Source organism: Cyanistes caeruleus, chromosome 22 (genome assembly GCF_971803275.1).
Source record: "Cyanistes caeruleus chromosome 22, bCyaCae1.hap1.1, whole genome shotgun sequence".
NCBI lineage: Eukaryota > Metazoa > Chordata > Aves > Passeriformes > Paridae > Cyanistes > Cyanistes caeruleus.
The window spans coordinates 3,279,164-3,301,078 of NC_141722.1; the positions used below are offsets into that span (position 1 = coordinate 3,279,164).

General features: G+C 43.3%; 1 long non-coding RNA gene across 1 annotated transcript; it reads left to right on the forward strand.

Moving 5' to 3' along the window:
• The first annotated feature begins 18,046 nt into the window (after positions 1-18,046).
• Positions 18,047-20,397, forward strand: LOC147649535 (uncharacterized). Its single transcript, XR_015278726.1, has 2 exons — positions 18,047-18,185; positions 18,332-20,397. It is a non-coding gene; the product is annotated as an uncharacterized LOC147649535 (long non-coding RNA).
• The last annotated feature ends 1,518 nt before the right edge of the window (positions 20,398-21,915 follow it).

A 21,915-nucleotide genomic window follows, 5' to 3' on the forward strand; every position in this document is an offset into this window, starting at 1 on the left:
CACTGATGAGGCGGATCGTGATAGGATTTTTAGCGGGTGCAGAGATATTTTTTGATAGGCCTGTAGAGCAGATGCCGTAGAACATGCTGCACTTCTCTATTTAACAGTCTTCCCCTTCCTAGGCTAAAGATATTAGGCAATTTTATTTTATAGTGCCATATTTTGGGCTTGTGTTTCAAATTTCTTTATGGTTTGCAAACAAAGATGTAATTACATAGTGCAGTCTGCTCTACTTTTAAAATAAAACTTAAAATTCAGAGTGTTAATCATTAAGCATTTTTAATTTTATCGTCAGTGGTTACCATAACACTGCAGGAATCCCAGGAATTAGTATTTAGGTCTTGTAGAATTTATTGTATCAGGAAGATGGCACATAAATCACTAGTCACAGTAGTTACAAAGGGAATCGTGCCATTTGTCTGTAGAAAAGCAGCTCTAATTCATGCAATAGAGGGTGCAATCACATTTGGAAAAGACAGCAAAGAGCACTGTCTGAGGCAAGTAGGGTTCAGATAGGGGACAAGTTCATATAAAGCCCAACAAGAAATTGTGAGAAATTGTGATAATCTTGCAGCACACAAGGAAAGGCACAAGAGACCACTTCACATTCCTATTGCCATGGATTTCTTGCCACCTGATCTGTGTTGTTCAACTGTTTTACATCAGTTTGGCCATGATATGGGTCAAGTATTCTTCATCAGTGTTTATGTAATTAAACAGCAGTGAAAGGGACCTGTGTACAACACTTAGGGTTATTGACTCACAGCATGACATTGGCAGGGCAGAAAGGGGTTTGTACTTGTCTAAATGAAAAGTGGGGTTTGGTTCCTCAATCCTCAAATGTTCTTCCTCAAAAACCACAACCCCAAACCCCACGTCCACAGTCCCAGCCAAACTCTTCCCTTCTCTGCTTCCTAAGACAGGGCTATATGTAAGCACCTTGTTCCTAAATTGACCCTAGGGTATGATTGTGCCAGATTAGGTAAAACTGAGCAAGAAATTTATCATGCTCTGGCATTGTTGCACTGTTGTCAGCAATTTGATACCATACATCTTTTCATCTCCTCCCCTGTCAAAATGCTCATGCAAGATAAACTAAACAGAGATGAGAGAGTCAATCCAATGCCATAGATGTCATATCTGAGTAATGGAATAATGTCAAAAATACACCTATTTGTCACAAACAGCATGTGTTCTATGCCAGACACCACTGCAGGCTTCTATTGAGGATAAAACAGGTTCCCCATTTCACATACATTTTATCCCCAGTGCCCTTGGCAGATTGAAGCTAATTTGGTACTGGGATACCCCTCACCTGTCTGTGCTCAGCTTTTCCTTTTGCTTCCCCAGATATGAAGCTTCTGGGTCTCCACCAACCCAGCCTTGCCACATGCCACTTCTCAGTGCTGATCCACATGGCTGTGGCCACACCAGGATGCTGTGTCTGCACCCAAGTCTCATCACAATATCCACAATATTCACTACTCCACTTGCTGCCTATTGAGAGAACAAACTGGTTTTAGAAGCCACATTCATAATGAACTGATTAAAATCACTGCAGTTGCTCTGGAAGAAAACAATCACATTCTCATTCAAAACAACCCATGCTAGAGCTCTGCAAACACTGGGAAGATCAAAACAGCACTTAAGAGTCCTATCCCTTGTCAGCAAGGATGACTTTTTGTTCCACCTGGGCAGGGAGAGTGGGTTATATCACTAATGCTGGCAAGAGTCATGGCCATGATTTTTCCTCATAAATGTATTTGAGATATTAAACTCATGTTTATTCCATGGTCAATTAAATAAAATTGTCTGCTCAAAACTTAAACAGATTAACTCTTACACCATTTAGCACAGTTCGTCCATTTGGGGACAGTGGGACAAGTAACTCTAGTCCTTCCCAGGATAACAACAAAGGAGAGAACAAAAGCAATTCCTGCTGTGCATTCATTTATTAGCATCCTTTGGGTTTTAGACAAAACAGAAACCACAAATCTCCTCTCCTCTGTGAGCTTGCACATAAATTGCTGTTGAAATGTAAAGTTACTCATTTACTTTGTACCAGTTTAACCCAACAACGTTCAAAAGAGCAGGTTTTGGTGGTGAATACCTACTGCTATGAATCTGTGCTGTTCCCTCCTAACTTCTCTGGGTGCAAGATGCTTTGCATTCACTAACACTTTTGTTAAGTCCTTCCACAAAGCAGCTTCTGACAGCATATTCATCTCTGCTCATTTACAGCTTGATGTTAGGCTCACTGTTTCATTTGCCAGCAGGCCTCATTATTTGCCTTGCTCAGATCAGACCATTCCTCTGTTTCTTGGAAACCTCTCTTACTATCCCCATAATCCTTTCCTCTGAAGCAGACATTAGCTCCAGTCGAGTGAAATTCTGTGCAAGACACCAACAGAGAGTATGTTGTTCTCCCTGTTGAAGAGCAGGGCTTCAGTTCTGCGGTGTTGGGTGTTTCTTTTTCTCCTTTTGTCTTAAAATTAATTTAAAACATCTTTCAGTTCGGTTCAGTGGATCCACGATGTCATTCTGTGATCCATCCAGAATTGGAAGCTTCTTTTCCAAACATGACTTGAAGTTTTGAGGGGAGAAATACGAAGTCTGTAGCAAACAGACTCACCATGGAAGTTGTTTGGTGCTTGGGGGCTGCTGCTTCAGAACACCCAAAAGCCATATGAATGCTGGAGCAAAGATGAATCTATGCTCAATAAGTCAAGAAAGAAGAGGCCTGATGAGTTACCAAATTTTTGTGTCTGCAGAGGGACCTGTGCATACACTTGTCATGGTTTGATACTGGCCAGATGCCAGACACCCACAGAAGTCATTCGCTCACTTGCTTCTGCTATAGCTGGGCAGAGGAAAGGAAAAAAAAAAAAAATAATAAAGGGTTTATGAGTTAAGAACTGAGAGAAAAATACTTCAAGGGCAAAACAGGCTCAAATTTAAAGGTATAAGGTAGATTTATTATTAACATAGTCAGAGGAGGAGAATGAAAAGTAAAAAAAAGCCTTTAAAACACCTTTTTCCCTCCCCAGCCCTTCCCTCTTTCCCACCGACAGTGCAGGGAGACAGGGCATGGAGGTTTGGGCCAGTTCATTACTCGAGATCTTGTTCTGTTTGCTTAGGGAGGGGAGTCTTTCTCTGCTATGCCGGGGGGTCCCTGCCATGGGCAAACAGCCTTCCCAAAACTGTTGTGGAGTGAGTCACTCATCCTGGGGTGCAGTCCTTGAAGGATCAGCTGCTCTAGTTTGGGAGCAGAGCCCTCTCTCTCCATCTCTGGGATCAGGGACCCTCTCTCTCCATATCTGGGATCAGGGACCCTCTCTCTCCATCTCTGGGATCAGGGGCCCTCTCTCTCTCTCTCCATCTCTGGGATCAGGAACCCTCTCTGTCCATTCACATCTCCCACTAGATCACAGCTTTCTCTGGCATCCACCCTCTCTGCTTTGAGCATTTTTCCCACAGGCTGTGAGTGGATCTCTGCATCCCCCGTGGACTTCATGCATGACCAGGGCACAGTTTGTTTCACCAAGCTCCTCACCATGGCCTGCAGAGGAATCTCAGCTCTGGTGCCTGAAGCGCCTCCTCCCCTTCCTTTTTCCCCACTGCCCTCGGTGCTGCCATGTTGTTTTCCCTCACACGTCCTCACTTCCTGCTCTCCTCTGAAGAAAACTGCTGCTCGTAGGTACCACTGCCAACAAGTTCCCCCAGTTGAAGAATGCTGGCAGGACCTCACATCACCAAGAAGTTGATCTGGTCTGGGTTCCGTGTCGGGAGTCGCTCCCACGTTTCCGCGGCCGGCCGGGCGGCCCAGCCGCCATGGTGCGGGCAGTGGCGGCCGCCGCGGCGCGGGCGCTGTTTGACGCCTCTCCTCGTGCAGGGAGCCGGGAGGAGAAGCCGCCGCCGGCCCTGCCCTTCTGCCCGTGGCACGGCTGCCCAGGCTCACCCCGGGCCACCCCAGGATGGCCACAGAACCTCGGCACCCCTGGGAAAACTGCACTTCTGCTGTTCTGATTTTCTTCTAAAATGTGTCATCGCAGCGGTGTTACCAACCTCTGACTGGGCCGGCAGCATGGGCATCTTCAGAGCCATCAGAGATTGGTTCTGTCAGATGTGGTGGAAGCTTCCAGCAGCTTGTCACAGAAGCCACCTCCGTGGCCCTCCCTGCTGCCATAAAACAGGCAGTGCCAAATCAACACATCACTCTGCAAACTCTCTGTCACTTCCTACAGAACAGCAGGCAGCCGGCCTCTATACAAGTAGAGTCTTCAGGGAAAGACTTTTCTGAAGAGATCACACCAACTCCTCTTCCTTCAGGATGATCAGGGATGTGCACGTTCTGCAGTGCTTCTGTGGAAGACAGCAGCAGAGAGCTCCTCAGAGCAAACCACACAGGCTTGTGATAGCAGTACAGCTCAGAGGCCTTGACACAAAGGGGCTGCCTTGCTCATATTGTAAGAGAATATCAGAAACTTCTGAAGACACAATGAGGAGCAGGAAAAGCTCTTAAATTAAGTAATTTTTTTTCTAATTTATCAGAATTAACTTAATTTAAAGTCAGGGCGAAGCTACTTAGTGTGAAGGACTTCCATTTCTCCCCTCTTGAGCTCCACAAAGGAGGCAGGGTGACTGGCAGAGCAGTAGATGAGGAAAATCAGAGCACAATAGGTAACAGAAGAATCATTGCTAAGCCTATCTCCAGTCAATTTGCACAGTTTCCAGGTTAGTGATACTGTCATATACTGGACAGCTTTCATTTCCATTGTGCAGAAAAGACTAAAGCTTCCCTTCACTCAAAATGAAACACTGAGTGTTTCTCACTCGTTAGAAAGAGTATGTGGTATAGCTTAATCTGTCCTTTTTGACCACCACAACCTGGCAATAATACAGAAAAAACTAAATACCCTTCTTTTCCTATTATGGATTGAAGTGACAAGTTAATTATTGTCCATGCACTGAAGTCTTTCAAAAGCAAAAACAAAGCAGCCTTTGCCTGGTTTGGGAGAATGAGGTTCAAGTTTGCAGGGTTGAGGGCAGGGGGTAGTGGTGGGGTTGGAGTGCCACTCCGTATTAGCTAATTATTAAGCAGAAAGGTTTGATTAAAGAAATTGTCTAGTTTTGGCCACGGCCTTAATGTTATTCAATACCACCTCAATTCATTGCAAGGCTGGGGAAAGGCTTTCTCTGGCTTCTAAGAAGGGGGTTCCTTCTGATGGAAGAAAGGGTGGCAGGTGAAAGAGTCCAGTACTGTTTTATTTAACATGTAAATTGTTCCTTTGTCTTATACCTTTTGTTATTAATATTGCTGCTGTTACCACGGCTTTTTTTATCTCATTGCTGTTTTCAGCAAATTGTTCTGTGATCTCAGATCTTTGCCTGTGATCTTTGCCTTTTGAGCTCTTCATTGGTGGAGGAGCAAGCATCAGTGTGGGTTTAGCAGGAATACTAAACTGGGCAATAGCATTTCTGAGCCACAACGAGAACGCACTCAGAATTTAAGAAAAAGTTGAGATCTCTTACTTATTTGTTGCTAGTGGTTAGATCTCACTGAAAGAGTATTTGACTGAGTTATGTATGCTGTACTAAGCCTTAGTCCACAGCTGATTTGGCAAACCCATTGACAGTGATATTAAACAGCACATATGCTTTTTCACCATCTTGTGTTTTCAAAGTCTTTTAGATAAATATATATTTATGTGTATACAAACACAGTGACTGTCTTAAGTTCTTCAAGCTATGTAGGATTTAGTGCCATGGATTCAAGACATTTGTCTGATATAAAATAAATTACCCATGAAATTTCGGGTGAGTTTTCAGAGAGTTTTAGAGGAAAAATAACCACTCATCTTATGTGACTTTTTACAACAGCTTGTTACTGTATTTGAGACCAGGGTGTCCTGGTCTGTAGCATCTTCCTGTTCTACTTAGGCAGTCACTGTATTTTAGCAAAAGCACACTTGCAATAAGCTACAGTCAGGAACTCTTATAGCAGAGATCCAAAGATCTCAGCTCATGAGAACAAAATGGCAGCAGCTGCATTTTCTCCTCTTGTACACAGACATGCCTCCAGATACTTCTGTGCACACAAAACCAGCCCATTGATTTTTCACTGTACATTGGCAAGAGGAAAAGGAGGCAATGTCAGTCTTGAAGTGGTCAGGCAGTTGAACTAGATAATAGTTGGAGGTCCCTTCAAATTGAACTATTCTATTTTGTTCCCTAAGGCTTTTTCTTGAGAACTAGACAGCAGCATGATTACTTAAAAAGTTAGAAGTAAAGCCCTGTACATTTGCTACTGAGAATCGGGCCCACCTCTTTTAAATAGCCTTTTTCCAAGCAAGGTCAATACTCAAAATTTGCCTGTAATCTCTCAGAAAACTTGATGCAACTCTTTCTTTTCTGCAGTAAATTCCTCATTCTGTCCAATGCAGTTAACAAAAAGTCACATTATTGATCAATTTCCTCGGTCTGTTGTTCTTTTGCACTATAATAATTTTAAACAGATCAACCCTAGACCACTTGTAAGTTTGCAAATCAGGGACCAAGACATTTTATCAATGGCAAGTTCATTACAGTCTTACACTTACTAAAAATTAGTTCAGCTAATGACAAAAATTCCTACAGTTAGAATCATGGAATGTCTCAAGATGGAACTGACCCATAATGATGACCAAGTCCAACTTTCTGCTCATCACAGGTCCAACTAAAACTAAACCTTATAACAAGACATTCCTTGAGCTCTGACAGGCTTGGGGCCATGATGACTTTCCTGGGGAGCCTGTTATGGTGACTGACCATCCTCTCAGTGAAGAACCTTCTGTTAATGTCCGATCTGAACTTCCCCTGGCTCAGCTTCATTCCGTGAACTCATGCCCTATTGTTGGTTACCACTGGAGTTACATAGATGAATACAGGTGTTCATCATACAGGCTGACATGTCCTCTAAATCCCAACTGTACTTGTTCCTTCCACAGTCTGCTTTTCCACATCATTTCTAGAGCCAATCCCAGCTTGCCTTCTTCCCTTGAACTCTCCTTGTACATCTATCCCAGGCAGATGAGAGCTTTTGTTAAATCCAAACTCTGCTTTCCACAATATTTATGCTACCAGTTAAAGAACAAAATTTATATTTCTGTAAATGCCCAGTCATGCCAATAAGGTCTATGTCCTATAGTATCGAACACAGTGCAAATACAGAGTAGGACAGAAAAAAAGAAGCAAGTTCAAACAAGGTGAGGTGCATCTCAATTATATGTTCTTAATGCTTATATGGTAAGATGAGCTTACCACGTAAATTACACCGCCCCAGCATCCCTTACCTGCCAACTGAGTAGGCGTAAAGAAGTTGGTGGGCAGCTAATACAATGTAAGAACATAAAGAAACTTTGTATGTGCCAGGCTGCACACCACCTCCATATCTGGCCCTCAGCACATTGTCATATGACTTTAATAGCCCAGATAAATCAGTTCCTGAACCAAACTCCTACACTGGCTATATTCATGGATGCAATTAAGCATTTAAAAAGACACTTGAATTTTTACTTTGAAAAAGGAAAAACACAACCAAAAAGCCCATACCTAAAACACCAGCAGAAATAAGAACCAGCATTTTACTGCAGAATGAAAAGCAATGCTAACAGCACTGATCTATTTGCATTAAAACTGACTTACCAATTCACTGAGAAAATAAATTCAACATAGTGAATTACTATAGGATATATGAACATCAGTCTTTAATATTCAGGAAAATTTCATTAATGCCACACTTCACCTAAACCATTCAAGTGTTGTGCAGCCAAACAGTTTCTTCCAGTGGTTTGTACTTGACTCATGTTTCAGCTCAGACATTTCCACAACAGCAGCACATATACATTCAATCCTTTGCTCCCTGGAGCTTTCTGCACACTGTTCAACAAACACTTCTCTTTACCTCTGCAGAACAAACTAATGCCGCCCTCAGAAAAATATTATGAGGATGTTTATCCAGCTCCTGCCCTCACCAAGCACCCCTCCAATGGCTGCTCTCTCACCGACAATGAAAACACTGCTCACGGAATTAGTCACTAGAGGGCACTTAGAGAATCCAGAAGATTGTGTTTGGGATCAGAAGGCCATGACAGTTTAAAGAGTCCAAATGATGAGATTTGCATTTACTTCCTAAGCAAACTCCTGTGACCAGTATTTTAAGATACAAAACCAGGAAAATTATTATATTTTAGATTATGACCTTTATCATATTTTGTCTTTCCATCAACTGAATGAGAGAAGGCTGGGGAAAAACTCTTCTCTGAGGCAACACACAGACTAGGCTACATTGGTCACGCACTTCTAGACAAATGTTGAACAAAAGTGTTAATTGCTGGCATGTAAGATACAAATTATTATTATTACGAGATACTGGCTGTTTCTGCTGGGCACAGCTTCAGGGAAAGAGGTGCAGGAGCACACAAACCAGTGTGGCAAACTCACTGAAATACAGCATTTCATTTCACTGCAGTGCCTCAAATTCACTATGCATTTCACAAGACAAGGATGTGATTATGCCCCAGAGGCCCTGCAGATTTTATTCGGTATGTGACAAACCACTGAAAGGTGACAAGTGCTATGTCAGGAAAGCAGGATCAAGAATCCTGGATGGTGGAACTTGCAGTAACCCAGAGCAGGCACAGGCTGTATATATTTGAGCTCTAAACTTAATTCTCATTTAAAGACAGAGCATAAATAATGACTACTCTCATCCCTGCTGTGTTACCTGAACAGCTCAGTCCTTTATTTCTTGTATTAATTGTAAGCTGCAGCTTTCAGCCCAGTACATCCTGTCTTTAGTAAGATTAAAATTTTCTTGGCTACCAAGAGTCTTTTTTCTGTGCACTTCTGATCTTATGCTGGAGAAAAAAAAAAAATCAGAATTCGTTATCAGTGAGTTCTGCAAAACCTCAAACCATTGCTTTTGTGAAGGCCAAGTGCAAGGCAGCACAAGGAAGGGTTGGGCTGCTGCTGCACCAAGGGCTGACAGGAGGAAGTGGTGAGGTGAGCACAGGTCACAGCACCTGGCCATGGGAGAGGGTGGTGAACAGTGACCCTGACTGGTCTGTCACACACTTTCAAAGCATTGCTGCACTCGACTGTGTTCTCTAGCAGGGGCTTGGGCTGGCTCAGTGCCCAGACAGAGATGGGGCACTCAAAGCTCACAAAAAGAAAAGCAGAATGGCACTGGATGATACTTGGTGAGCACTGCAGGAAGACTGAAGGTGTGCCTGCCTCTTGCTAAGTATTCGTTAAAACTCTGATTTATAAATTGGCTCTGTACCTTGTCTAAATTGACTTTGGAAGCCTACAGGAAATACTGTCCCACTTCCCTGTGTTTGCCACAGGGGAAATGAGAAACCACTGGGTCCCTGGGGCTAATTACTTTCTTCAAAACCCAGCATTGCTGTTTCTGACTCAGCGCAGCATTCAATTTTCTGCTGAGATTGTATCTATATCGCATTACAGGATGAGTTGCAATAGCACCTGATGTTAATTGCAGTGCACAGACTGCTCCCTTCTCTCCTTTACCCCAGTTATCAAGAAAAACCGGAAAGTCCACTTCTGCTGGTTTTAATTTAGCCTCTTCCACCCATGCAGAGTGCTTGTCAGACAGGAGAGGCAGGGGCTGTCGTCCTCTTTCTGCCTGAAAATATCTAACAGAAAGGTAGAGACTAGCTGGATGTCTACATGTAGATATCTACATTCCATCCCAAACAATCAGATACTTTATGGAGACTGAGATGCTGGGATTCACGACAGCCACTTGGTGTAAACAGATACAGACAGGTACCATACTATTCCTGGATTTCCCCAAAGCCAGGCAGCCTTCCTTGCCTCTTGCATCCACTGAAAGCAGAGAAAAGGACAGAGCTGAAGTGAGAGGAAAAGGACATCACTAGGCTGCTCTCAAAGATTGTCAGTCTCTTTTAGGGCCTATGCCTGCCTAAAACACCAGAGTAACCCTCAAACACACCAGAATCCAAACCACAGAGACAAGCCAGGGCATTCTGACTGGACAAGAGTATATGGCTAAGCAAATTGTCCTGTAGGAACTAAACCTGAAAACATCTGTTGGGTCATGAATAAAATTTACTTTTTCCTGGAACACAGCAAAAGAGATGAAGGGGTTTAACATCATTATTTTGTTTCCCTCCTAAATGTCCACCTCTGACAGTGGCATTCTAGCACCCACCATGAATCATATAAATGTTTGTTTCTGACAAGTTATTTGCTAGCCTGTCATTTGCCATTCCTATCATTTCCCACTCCCCTTCTGCCAGCAGCAACCAGGATTTCTGTCATTTTCAAGTGTTAACCAGCAATGGCAGCTGCCACTTACTTGGCTTCATATGTACATAAAAGAATGATAGGGATTTGTAAGATGTGCCACACTTTCAGTGGACATTGAATGAACAGCATTAGAAGAAAATGAATGAATTGGTCTACTGGAAAGCAATTCCTCTGGGACCAGCACTGGGTGCTTTGGATATTTTTGAGTGAGATCCTTCAAGCCCAACCTCCCACTAAAACAACAGGAGGGCAGCCATAGTAGGTCAGGCAGCAGGGCTGTTTCCAACAGTGGACATTAGTTGCTGCTACTCACAAGTCTGCCTTGTACTTCTATTCACCTTGCCATGTAATTTGTTGAGTGTTTTCAGGTGACTCAAAGTGCTGTAAAGCATCTCCTCTCCTCTGATTTCTTAGTTAAAGGCTCTTTCTCTGTTTGGCAGCCCATTGTTTTCTACTCTTTCCCCATCAGCAGTAACAAAATTGCTCTGACTATGGTCCAACTTGCAACGTGATGTTTCCAGTCTGGAGCTGCTCTGGGATTTGCCTTCATTCTCTTAGGACAGAAGAGGTTAAAAAAAAAAAAAAAAATTAAAAAAAAATAGGAGATGAACAGAACATTCTGTCAAATAAACATTTGCTAATGCTCTTGAGCAAGAGAAATAGAACAGGTAGCAAACAGATTAACTATCTGCTACAGCAAATAAACAGCAGCAAAGGTGCCCTTGATGCTCTTTGGATGGTATTTCTGCATTGAGCCTGATACTCTGATATATTAATTGATCTCTCCAACAAGAGCCATGACCTTTATATACAAAATTGGAGGTCAGACCTCAATATAATATAATTAATCTCCCATCTGGTGTAATAAAAAGAGGCTTGCTGTAGTTTGACTTCCTGTTTGTTTATTTTTTCTCTCTCCCATGAGGAAGAAATGATTTTTGCAGGTAAACAGTTCCTCAGTTTATCAGTAAAATTATCATCTCTTTGGGCGTAGGTCTAGCAGAGCTTGCTGAGAATCCACAGGTTTGATTCTATATGAAAGTTTAATGCCACTTCTAGGTTAGTTTTATGTCTGAACATTGAACATGATAAATGAGCAACTGGTTCTTCTCTTCTGAGGCTGAGCTACTTGAAGGGGTCTGACTGCAGCCCTGGAATATCTTATCCAGCAGGGAGTATTCTCCCTTCTAGGCCTGGAACAGATGAAAACGACACTGCAGCCTGAGGCAAGCTCTAGGGTACAAAACTGAAAAATACTATTGAAAAACTCAGGGTGGAGAATGACAGAAATTATTTAGGAGCTTAAAAAGATTTTGCAGTAATCTAATTAAAGAATTTTATCTGTTGAACTCCTGCATGAGACACACAGCAAGAGCTTCTAAAGCATCTGGTTCAACCTAGGGCCAAAAAATTAAAGCTAAAAAAATTGAAATTACAAATAAAATGTTTTTCAGAGCTAGAAGAGATCAGTTGATGCAATAAGCTACCAAGAGAAGCAGTAGACATGCACAGGTCTCTGGATCATGTGTTAGTCTAACAGGAAGAGAGAACATGGATGGAACTTTATGAAAGTTCAGCCCATGAGAGTATTGGTCCCTTGCAGCCATAAGGATGAGAGCCTATCTAAACAATCCCTTCTTAAAGACAGTAGGGACAGAGTTAGATCACATCCCCTCCACATCAAGCCAAGTTACCATCTCTTGCAAAGTCAAGAAAATCTTCTGAAGTGTTAGGGTGAGAGAGGACATGATAACCCCAAGCAAATTCCTTCAAACAGATCATATTCCCTTGGCTCTCATTTTCACATGGGCCAAGAGGCTGACAACCTTCCCATGCACAAGGGGCAAATGCTTCCAACCTCCCACACCTGTTTTTTTTAATTAAAAATCCAAGGGCTTAAGTGATCAGGTTACATGGAGGCAATAAAATGGGAAAACTTTTTGATGAAAGATAAAGTGAACATCCCAAGACACTAGAATATAGGCTTGTTTAAATTGTAAGTATCAAGCAGATGTCTTCACTGAGGGGTCCAGTGATCAGATTTCACAGCTGAATGACAGAGATGAAAATTAGTATATTTATACAAGTAGACTTTTGTCACTATTTTGTCTCTGGGCAAGTTGGATAGGAGATAAAGAGGTTTGATAAAAGTGTCTTGCTGCAACTTTTGCACAGCTCCTCAAGCCACCCACTTGCTGAAAGAGAAACATTACCACCAAATATAGTCCATGAACTACAGTGAAACCATACCCTTTACCTGCCATGGATCACACTAAAAATAAAGCCTAGAGAGCCAGTTCTCAGATACAGGAGTACACAGTCTTAATATTGCTCCTGGGAACTTTGTGCACACATATTCCTCAGCAGGAGAGATGACCAGGGCTAGTCTCTCCCTCAGCTTTAAAGCATACTGGACAACACTGAGTCTGGATCTCTCCTCAGAATTAATTTCCCTTGAAAATTTCAAAAGGGCAGAAACATGCTATGAACAGATGTGTTTTTTACCATTATCAATTTTGTAGCTACAATCTGTGTACTGGTAGCTCTGTACAGGAAGTGGGATCTAGAATTCTGATGTGCTTTTATCACATGTATCACTCCCAGAATTACCAAGCTGGACAGCTGGCAAAGCCAAACATCACATCAACATCTCAGATGAATTTTAGATAGTTATTTCTTTTTTGGAATGATGCATATCATAGCCTCTACTTGTCACACCAAATGGACCTTCACTAAGACAATCATTACCTTTGTTATTCTTCTCCAAAATGGAATTTTCTTCCCTTTGCAACTCTGTATAAACACACCAGCATTTGGACACTGCCTGACTTTTCTCATCCCTTCATGGATACTTGCAGGTACAACACACCCAACTGGAAAGGAAGGGTTTATTATGTGTTTGTTATCTCAGCCACTGCTACAAACTCCTGATGGGAGGCTACACAGAAAGGACCAGTTGGGAAGGGAGGCCCTATTAAATGGACTGTTCACAATCACAGTTTCTCCTCAAAAACCCCAACTTCTTCTGTGGTCAGTTGACAGAAGTCATGGATATCATGTCCTCTAAAGCTTAAGTCAGAGCAGCTGCTTCCCTCTTTGTTTTGCACAGAGTGCACCCGGGTAGCAACACACACATTACATAATAGTAAGTCAGAAACTGAAAGGAGCCAGATTGCTAAACCCTTCTAAGAGGATGAGATTTTTTATTTCCATCACCTGATAATTTAATTGCTCAATCAACTCTGCCTCAATGCCTTGGCTGTGGAAGAGGAATGCTCCCTTGCAGGTCATGGTAATCCAGATAGGAGACAAGTAAGCAATGCAAAGGTAAATGATTCCTCTACAGCAAACCAAGTGCATCATCCAATTGTATTTTCTCTCCTGCTCTGCTCCTTGCTCCTTGTGTTTTAGGGACAGAACAGGTACCAGACAAATAAAAGACCATAAAACTCTGGTAAAGCCAGTATTATATGTCTCACCAATGTGGTTTAAATCCAAAATTTTCTTAGCCAATTCAAACCTAGCTTGGACATTTCTTTTTGCATTTCTGAAACTCTGTAATGTGCCTAATTTAGGTAGCAGAGTAATCTCCTCCTTGAGGAGGACTTTGAAACATCTGCTGCATCACTGAACATTATACTCTTGTTTTTCTTTACCCAAGAAGCCAGTGGAAAGGATGCCATTAAAGTGGCATTTATTGACTATCCTGGGGCAGAGTGGGATTGACTGAAGGCCTGTGGATGTCACTCTTGTCCATCAGCAGACCATATCTCAGAGGGCTTCAGTTCCAATGAACTGAATGCCTGTAACCATTACTGCAGCAAACTACACATAATTTAATCATTCCTTCTTTCATAAATACAACAGTCAAGTTCACAAACTTGTGTCTCTGCTGTTCATGTCAAAACCTGAGTGCTCCTGTACAATTTATGAAATCATGTTAGATTATTTATTTATATTTCTCATTTATAAGCTAGTGGGCAAAAATTTCTATTAAAAATAATTTAAAATTGCTTAGGGGTATAGGAGAGTCTGTATCACTGAAGACTTTTAAGATTGTCTGCCAGGATGCTTGAGAGCATGTTAATGTTATTAGATCATGCCTTGGGCCAAGGAGCTAACATAGAGGAACTCTGTGACCTTGCAAGATCTTTCCTAGCTATTCCTGGAACTAATGAATGACAATTGCCTGGAAAAACAGCAAACTAAAACCTAGTAAAAGAGACACTCTGGTCTATGTTCTCAGGAAGGAAAAAAAAAAATTACAAAGAGGATGGAAAAGTCTACATCTAACAAAGTAATGAAAGAGTTTACAATTGAAATCAATGAGTACTAAAGGGAAAAACATCCTCTGCTACATGATCCCTACTTAACGTCTTCTCATGAACACCATCATTAAATCCCTACCCATATTATAATTTTAAACAGCTCCTTCAACCTCTATTTGTGAACTTCCCCCTGGTAGTGCTCCTTTCCATCCTCATGAGAGCTCACATTAAGTCATTCCACAATGAGCCTTTCCTAAATTCCTCCCTGAAGCCACCTCTAAAACATGTAGGGGTGAAACAGAATTTACTTGGCAGATTACTGACCCCCTTTTGCTCGTATTTAAGATGCAGTGTCTCCTGAATTCTTGGTCATTAGAAATCATCAGCCTGTTGATTCTACAAGTACTCACCATGCTAGAAAATCCTGTTTCTGCCTCATGCCATGCAAAGCCTGACTGGATGTTACTTTGACCTGAAAAACAAGAAACTAAGTAGGTTTGTAGACAAACGTTGAGCTGCTGACTACATCTGTGTCAGGAAAAGGTGCATCTTTGGCAATGACAAATTATATTTAGAATACGTCTTTTCTTAGACAGATCCTTTAAATCAGGGCAGTTCAAAAGAGGTGAATTTAATTAGAAAACATTTATCTCAAATGTCATAATGACAATCTTGGATATTCAAGATTAATGAAAGCCAGAAAGAAACTAAAAATAGCAGCAATTATAAGTAACCAGCTTGGGAAACAGATAACAGAAGAGGCAGTGAGGAACTGGAAAAGAAACCCAAACCAAAACAACCCCCTACCTTTCAGCAGACAAAGACAATCAGAAGTGTACATTAGTATAAAAATAAATGCATCAATCTATGAAAACATCTGTAATAATCAGATTGCCCACTATGATTTTTATAGGGTAAAATCTCCCAACAGTAATACAGAAAATGTAGGTATTTCTCATAGTTATTTCTTTTTTGGAATGATGCATATCATATATCATACCATAGCTTAAAACAAACTCAGAGTGATATTTAGAAAGTAGTACTAAAAACGGGATATTATTGAATCAGCATCCTGGAGAGATGTCTGAAGACCTCATTGCCAATGCTCATTTTCTGCAAGTCATTGAAAAATAAGGAAGCTTCATAGGTCAGAGAGAAAAACTAATCTTTAGAAGTACAAACAGGACAATCCAGGACTAAGACCTCTCTCAAGTATTTAAGACAATAGCCAAGAAATAGCCAAAATAACTCTTAAGTCTGCACCATGGAAAATTTATTAAAAAACAGGAATAAGTTTAAGTGTCATTAAGAAATGGAAAGGCTTTGCAAGGAGAGACAAAAAGACCAAAACAAAATGTTACTTATGGCCTCTGACTAGAACTTCTCTGCTAGTAAACAAAATACTGTGACATCAGTAGTGACAGAACTCCAAGTAAAAGCAATTTTACTTTCAAAATGTTTGGATTAAGGAAATGCAATTGTAGCTTAATCTGTTTGGGATACCATCAGAAAACTGCCTTAAAGATGATAAATTTGCCTATTAACTCCACCTAACATACAGAAAAATCTGCAGAACATCTCAGTATGAAGGTAGAACATTCTGCAAGAACTTGATGATTGTTACTTTACATATGAAAAGTGTTTCTATTCCATTCTTTGAGATTTTATCATGCAAATCATGCAGAAATGGGTGACTGAACATTCCAAAAGACTTAACCTAACTTTTACTCTGTTTGCTTAAGCAAATACTCTGATACCTGTCACCAGTTCAAATTTAATCTTGTCCCAAGGCTAGAAAACAGGTCACAGTAAGTTATGTTTGCCTTTTTGTTGTGAAACTTCAATGCATTTTCATACCAAAGACACATGAAATAATTTCTAGGCCAGCTGACTTCACTGGTACCTCTCGACTGCTACAGGATTCTGAAATATTTGCCCTTTTTTGAAGACTGTAAGCACTGAAGGATAATCTGGTCCTTTAATTGTTACATTACCTAAGGACAATTTCTCTAAATGAGCCTGAAAGAAATGCCAAGTTTTAATTTCACTATTACATGCAAACCTGAACAAGAGCTTCACAGAAAGGCCCACAGTTCTAGTGTTTGAGATCTACAAATGCTGTAGGTTTTATTTTGTGTTGGAAGCTCATCAGCTTTCAAGCACATTTCCACATTTATAAAGCAGTTGTGCAGACCCAACACAAATGAATGGTGGAAATCCATGGGGAAACCAGAGCACTACCAATTATCTGCAGTTGAATAGTGTTTCTCAGAGAGGCAATCACAGAAAAATCTCGAAAATACCTCTGAGATCATGAAGTCCAACCTGTGACCCAACACCACCTCATCACCCTGACCATGGCACTGAGTGCCACATCCAGGCTTTCCTTAAACACCTCCGGGGACCGTGACTCCACCACCTCCCTGGGCAGCTCATTCCAACACCTGACCGCTCTTTGTGAAGTACTTCTTCCTTGTGTCCAGCCTGAGCCTCCCCTGGCACAGCTACAGCCTGTGTCCTCTCCTTCTGTTGCTGCTCCCTGGGAGCAGAGCCCGATCCCCCCTGGCTGCCCCTCCTGTCAGGGAGCTGTGGGGAGTGATGGGGTCTCCTCTGAGCCTCCTCTTCTCCAGGATAAACACCCCCAGCTCCCTCAGCCGCTCCTCACAGGACTTGTGCTGCTGCCCCTCAGCATCTGCCGGGCACTGCGGCCCAGACCCGCACACAGCGCCGAGCTCAGGGCCCTTCCCCGCTCCTGCCACGCCACTGCTGCCGCCAGAGGCCGGTGGAAGGCGGGCAGGCGCTTTGGGAGCCGGCCGCTGTCCCTGAGCTCGGCCCGGGCCTGCCGCTGTCCCTGAGCTCAGCCCGGGCCTGCCGCTGTCCCTGAGCTCGGTGCAGTCCAGCTGCTGTCCCTGAGCTCGGCCCGGGCCTGCCGCTGTCCCTGAGCTCATCCCGGGCCTGCCGCTGTCCCTGATCTCGGTGCAGGCCTGTCGCTGTCCCTGAGCTCGGTGCAGTCCAGCCGCTGTCCCTGAGCTCGGTGCAGGCCTGTCGCTGTCCCTGAGCTCGGCCCGGGCCTGCCGCTGTCCCTGAGCTCAGCCCGGGCCAGCCCCTGTCCCTGAGCTCAGCCCGGGCCAGCCCCTGTCCCTGAGCTCAGCCCGGGCCTGCCGCTGTCCCTGAGCTCAGCCCGGGCCTGTCGCTGTCCCTGAGCTCGGTGCAGGCCTGTCGCTGTCCCTGAGTTCGGTGCAGGCCTGTCGCTGTCCCTGAGCTCGGCCCGGACCTGCCGCTGTCCCTGAGCTCGGTGCAGGCCAGCCGCTGTCCCTGAGCTCGGTGCAGGCCAGCCGCTGTCCCTGAGCTCGGCCCGGGCCTGCCGCTGTCCCTGAGCTCGGCCCGGGCCAGCCCCTGTCCCTGAGCTCAGCCCGGGCCTGCCGCTGTCCCTGAGCTCGGTGCAGGCCAGCCGCTGTCCCTGAGCTCGGTGCAGGCCAGCCGCTGTCCCTGAGCTCGGTGCAGGCCTGTCGCTGTCCCTGAGCTCGGTGCAGGCCAGCCGCTGTCCCTGAGCTCGGTGCAGGCCTGTCGCTGTCCCTGAGCTCGGTGCAGTCCAGCTGCTGTCCCTGAGCTCGGTGCAGGCCAGCCGCTGTCCCTGAGCTCAGCCCGGGCCTGCCGCTGTCCCTGAGCTCGGTGCAGGCCAGCTGCTGTCCCTGAGCTCGGCCCGGGCCTGCCGCTGTCCCTGAGCTCAGCCCGGGCCAGCCGCTGTCCCGCTGCCGGCTCGGGGTGACTCAGGCAGGAGCTGCGGCCCGGCCCGCCCGGTTCTGCAGCTCCGTGACTCAGGCCCAGGGCCGCCCCCCGGAGCCCTGGGACGTGCCACAGACCTCTCCTTGCTTTCAAATCAATCTCCTGCCCGGAGCGCCTCGGGAAAATCTCCCTTTCAGCATTAACAACGAAGAATTACTTAACAAAGCAGAGCGAGGAAGCGCTTTAACAATATCTCCTGCTCTGGATGCGGAAGAGCGGAGTGCATCTGCTGACTAACAGCGGGGCTGGGGTGGGGAGGCCGCTGGCTGCTCTGCGAGGGAGGAGACAGCTCCTCGCTGATGCTCTGGGCACTACAGGAAAAGCTGTCATCTTCAACATCTTCCCTCGCTGTCAGGGATCTAACACCCACTGCTTCCACAGCTCCTTTCCCCCCTGGCTAAAATGCATGTTTAAAATAATGAGCCTGGAACACTAAAGAGGAATTAAACTGCAGCTACAGCTCTCCATTTGGCTAAAAGCGTTAAATACCAATGGAAAAAATTATAATATTTGTGTGACCTTGGGAAGGACGACCCCAAATACATAAGTCCGTTTGTAACAAAGTAACCTTCTGTGAAAACTGAACGAAAATGGGTCTGATGTTCCCTTTCCCGAGACCCACACGCTGTGCAGAGAGCACAATGCAGTTTTTGTAGAAGACCCCCAGGATTCACACACGCTCCCAGGCTCACTGGCATGTCAGCCCTTGGCCAGCAGAGCAGAGTAGAAGTGCAGCCTCCCAGGAAAAGGCATAAATGTGGACAGGATGGGAAACAGACACTGCAACACTGATTGAATTTCCTGAAGAAACTTTTGGAGAGTGAAGTGTTTCCTCTTAGGGAGAGAGGGCACAGGGCTATCTGTTTTTATTTCTTATAAAGAGGTTTCTTTTATTCTTCAGGGAAATACAGCAAGTAAAATACTTACACTGTGAAGATTCACGGATCTCTCCAGGTTCTGGGGTCAAAGGCTTGCAATGCTAAGGAGCAGAACTTCCCAACACTATCAACAATTGCAAAAAATGTTAATTTTGTTACAATTATCTTCTGTAAGGGCAGACATGACCAGCCAAGACTACTCCATCTTATCTACCTGCTTATGATCAAAATTTTTTTTTCAAGTGCTCCACAAGCCTTCAAACACCATACACCCTTCACCTCGTGCCTCAATTACATGCATCCTCACCACAAAACAGAGTGACTCAAAGTCTGCCCACACAGATCGTGGCCTAGACAGCTGCTGATCAGGATGTGGAGGATTCAGCCACATCCTGAACATGGAAGAGACCACAAAGTAGGACAGACAGGATGGCACTGACAGGCATGTGAGTCAGAACACAAGGGAGAAATGAAGATACTGTTGACAGCATGATGAGCCTGGAGGCAACAGGAAGCCTAATTTCTAGACACATAAAGAATGGTGAATCAAGATAAAACCCCTCTGTAGCAGATGCTGCAACACCCTCTCAGGACATGTTCCTGAGCACGGAATCTCACTGGGATGTATTTATACCCCTGTCAGGACCTGTGTGAACAGCTCTTTAAGACAGGAGAGAAGGCTTCAGAGAATCTTTTGTGATAATTAGTTATGTTAGAACAGACTGGACCTTTGTCTCTGTTAACTTTTTGAGTGAACTCCATGGGTCACCAGCCAGAAAACCCAACATGAAATGCAGTCTGGTGTTTTGTTAATAATATACTCTGTGTTTGTTCATGTTCTTTAATCACATGGTTTTTGCTCTGTGGAACATCCTGTCTCTCTGGCCTAAGCCAGTTCAGAAGTAAAGATGCTTTGGACGGAATCCAGACAACACATACATTTTTGTCTTGCTCTGGAAACCCTATGTCAATTTAAAACCATTCAGCGGAGTTTGTATTACTGCATTTGCCTGAAGAATAAAAGGAACATGTTTATAAGACATAGACAGCCCTGTGCCCTCCCTCCTCCAAGAGGAAACCCTTCACTCTCCAAAACCCAGAGGCTAACATACCAATAAACTGATTAAAATTAACTGCTCATAACAAGTTATTCATCTATTGCTACTGTTATGTTTCTAATATATCAGCAAATGTGGTAACTGCTAATTTTTCTGTATTTTCATACTAAGGTCACAGCATTAATATTTTATACTAAAGTGCTTGGTTTGTCAGGTTTTGTACAGAAGGTTTTGGGAGTTTGGGCATGTTGAATTAATCTCTAAAACTTTTATTGTGTTTCTACATCTGAGTATTAGTTAAACCACCAAATATGGCTTCAAATCACTGCCACTCTTGGAAGCAGAACATATACATAAATTTACCACTCAACTGTTAACACCTCAGATCCCCAGATATCTGACAGAACCTCTGGGTTCTACCACTGCTGCCTCCTGAACTATGCAAACTGGACAATATGCACAACACCACTGGAGAATAGTCCCAGTGCAGCAAATCCTCCTTCAAGTCCCATCTGACTCATGCTTTCACAAGTTGGTTAACAGGTTTTTATTCAACCACGTTGATTTCCAACATGTCACTCAGAGTTTACAGAGCACCTCAGTGCTTCACCTTCTGCTCTATTTGTAATATCCAATGGCTAAACTACTAAAACTGTGTCAGCACACTCAGGGGGACAGAATCCACAGAAGACACAATCAAACCAACCAGCACAACTAAAAAAAAAACTCCCCACAAGATTTCCAGATCCCAAAAATACAAATAAACTGTGTAACTCAAAAGCTATACTAATGTGAAGTTTCATAGCAGCAAACAAATGTACTGCAGAAATGCCATTTCAAACCAAGTGCACATATTATTTGTAACAAAGAAATATTGTAACATAAAAGAACCAGAACTGACCATCAGGAATTTCCAATAAATGCTTTACATGGACATTTTAGTCTGAAAAAATCTATTCTGAAACTAAGCAGATAAATTAAGCAATAATTAGAAAAATCACTGCAAAACAACTTATCCATTCCAAGAATGTTTAGCCATGTTCCCCACAGTGTTTGATTCCTGCCTTACAGGCAATATTCAAGTTCACTGTGGAACAGGTTCAAGTGTGTCCTTACTATTAACTCTCATGTTGGATATTAGCCATAAAATGACATAGCTACTTATTGCCAGAAATCCATTATTAAATGGGATTTGTGGGTTTAATCTTTCATCATAAAATAGATTAAATCTGCACCTTCATAGAAGTGCATAATCCTAATAAGAGACTACTTGTCCTACACAAAAATAATCAAATATTTGATTACTGGGTTTCTGAGCAATAATTTTTGTTTTTCTGATGGGAGAAAATATTCCTTACACATATTTTTAAAAGCTAATGCTAATTAACACACACTGCATATTCAGTAAGAATGCTGGTCAAATACTGGGGCAATAATGAGAAAGGATCTGCTGACTGCAGTGTCACTTCGTTGCCATCAACTTTATATGGAAATAACACAGGTATTTTATCTATCCCAAAATTTTGGACTTGGGATGAACATGAATCAAACTGTAACTCTTGGAGCCAAATGAATGTGTATGAATATCATTCA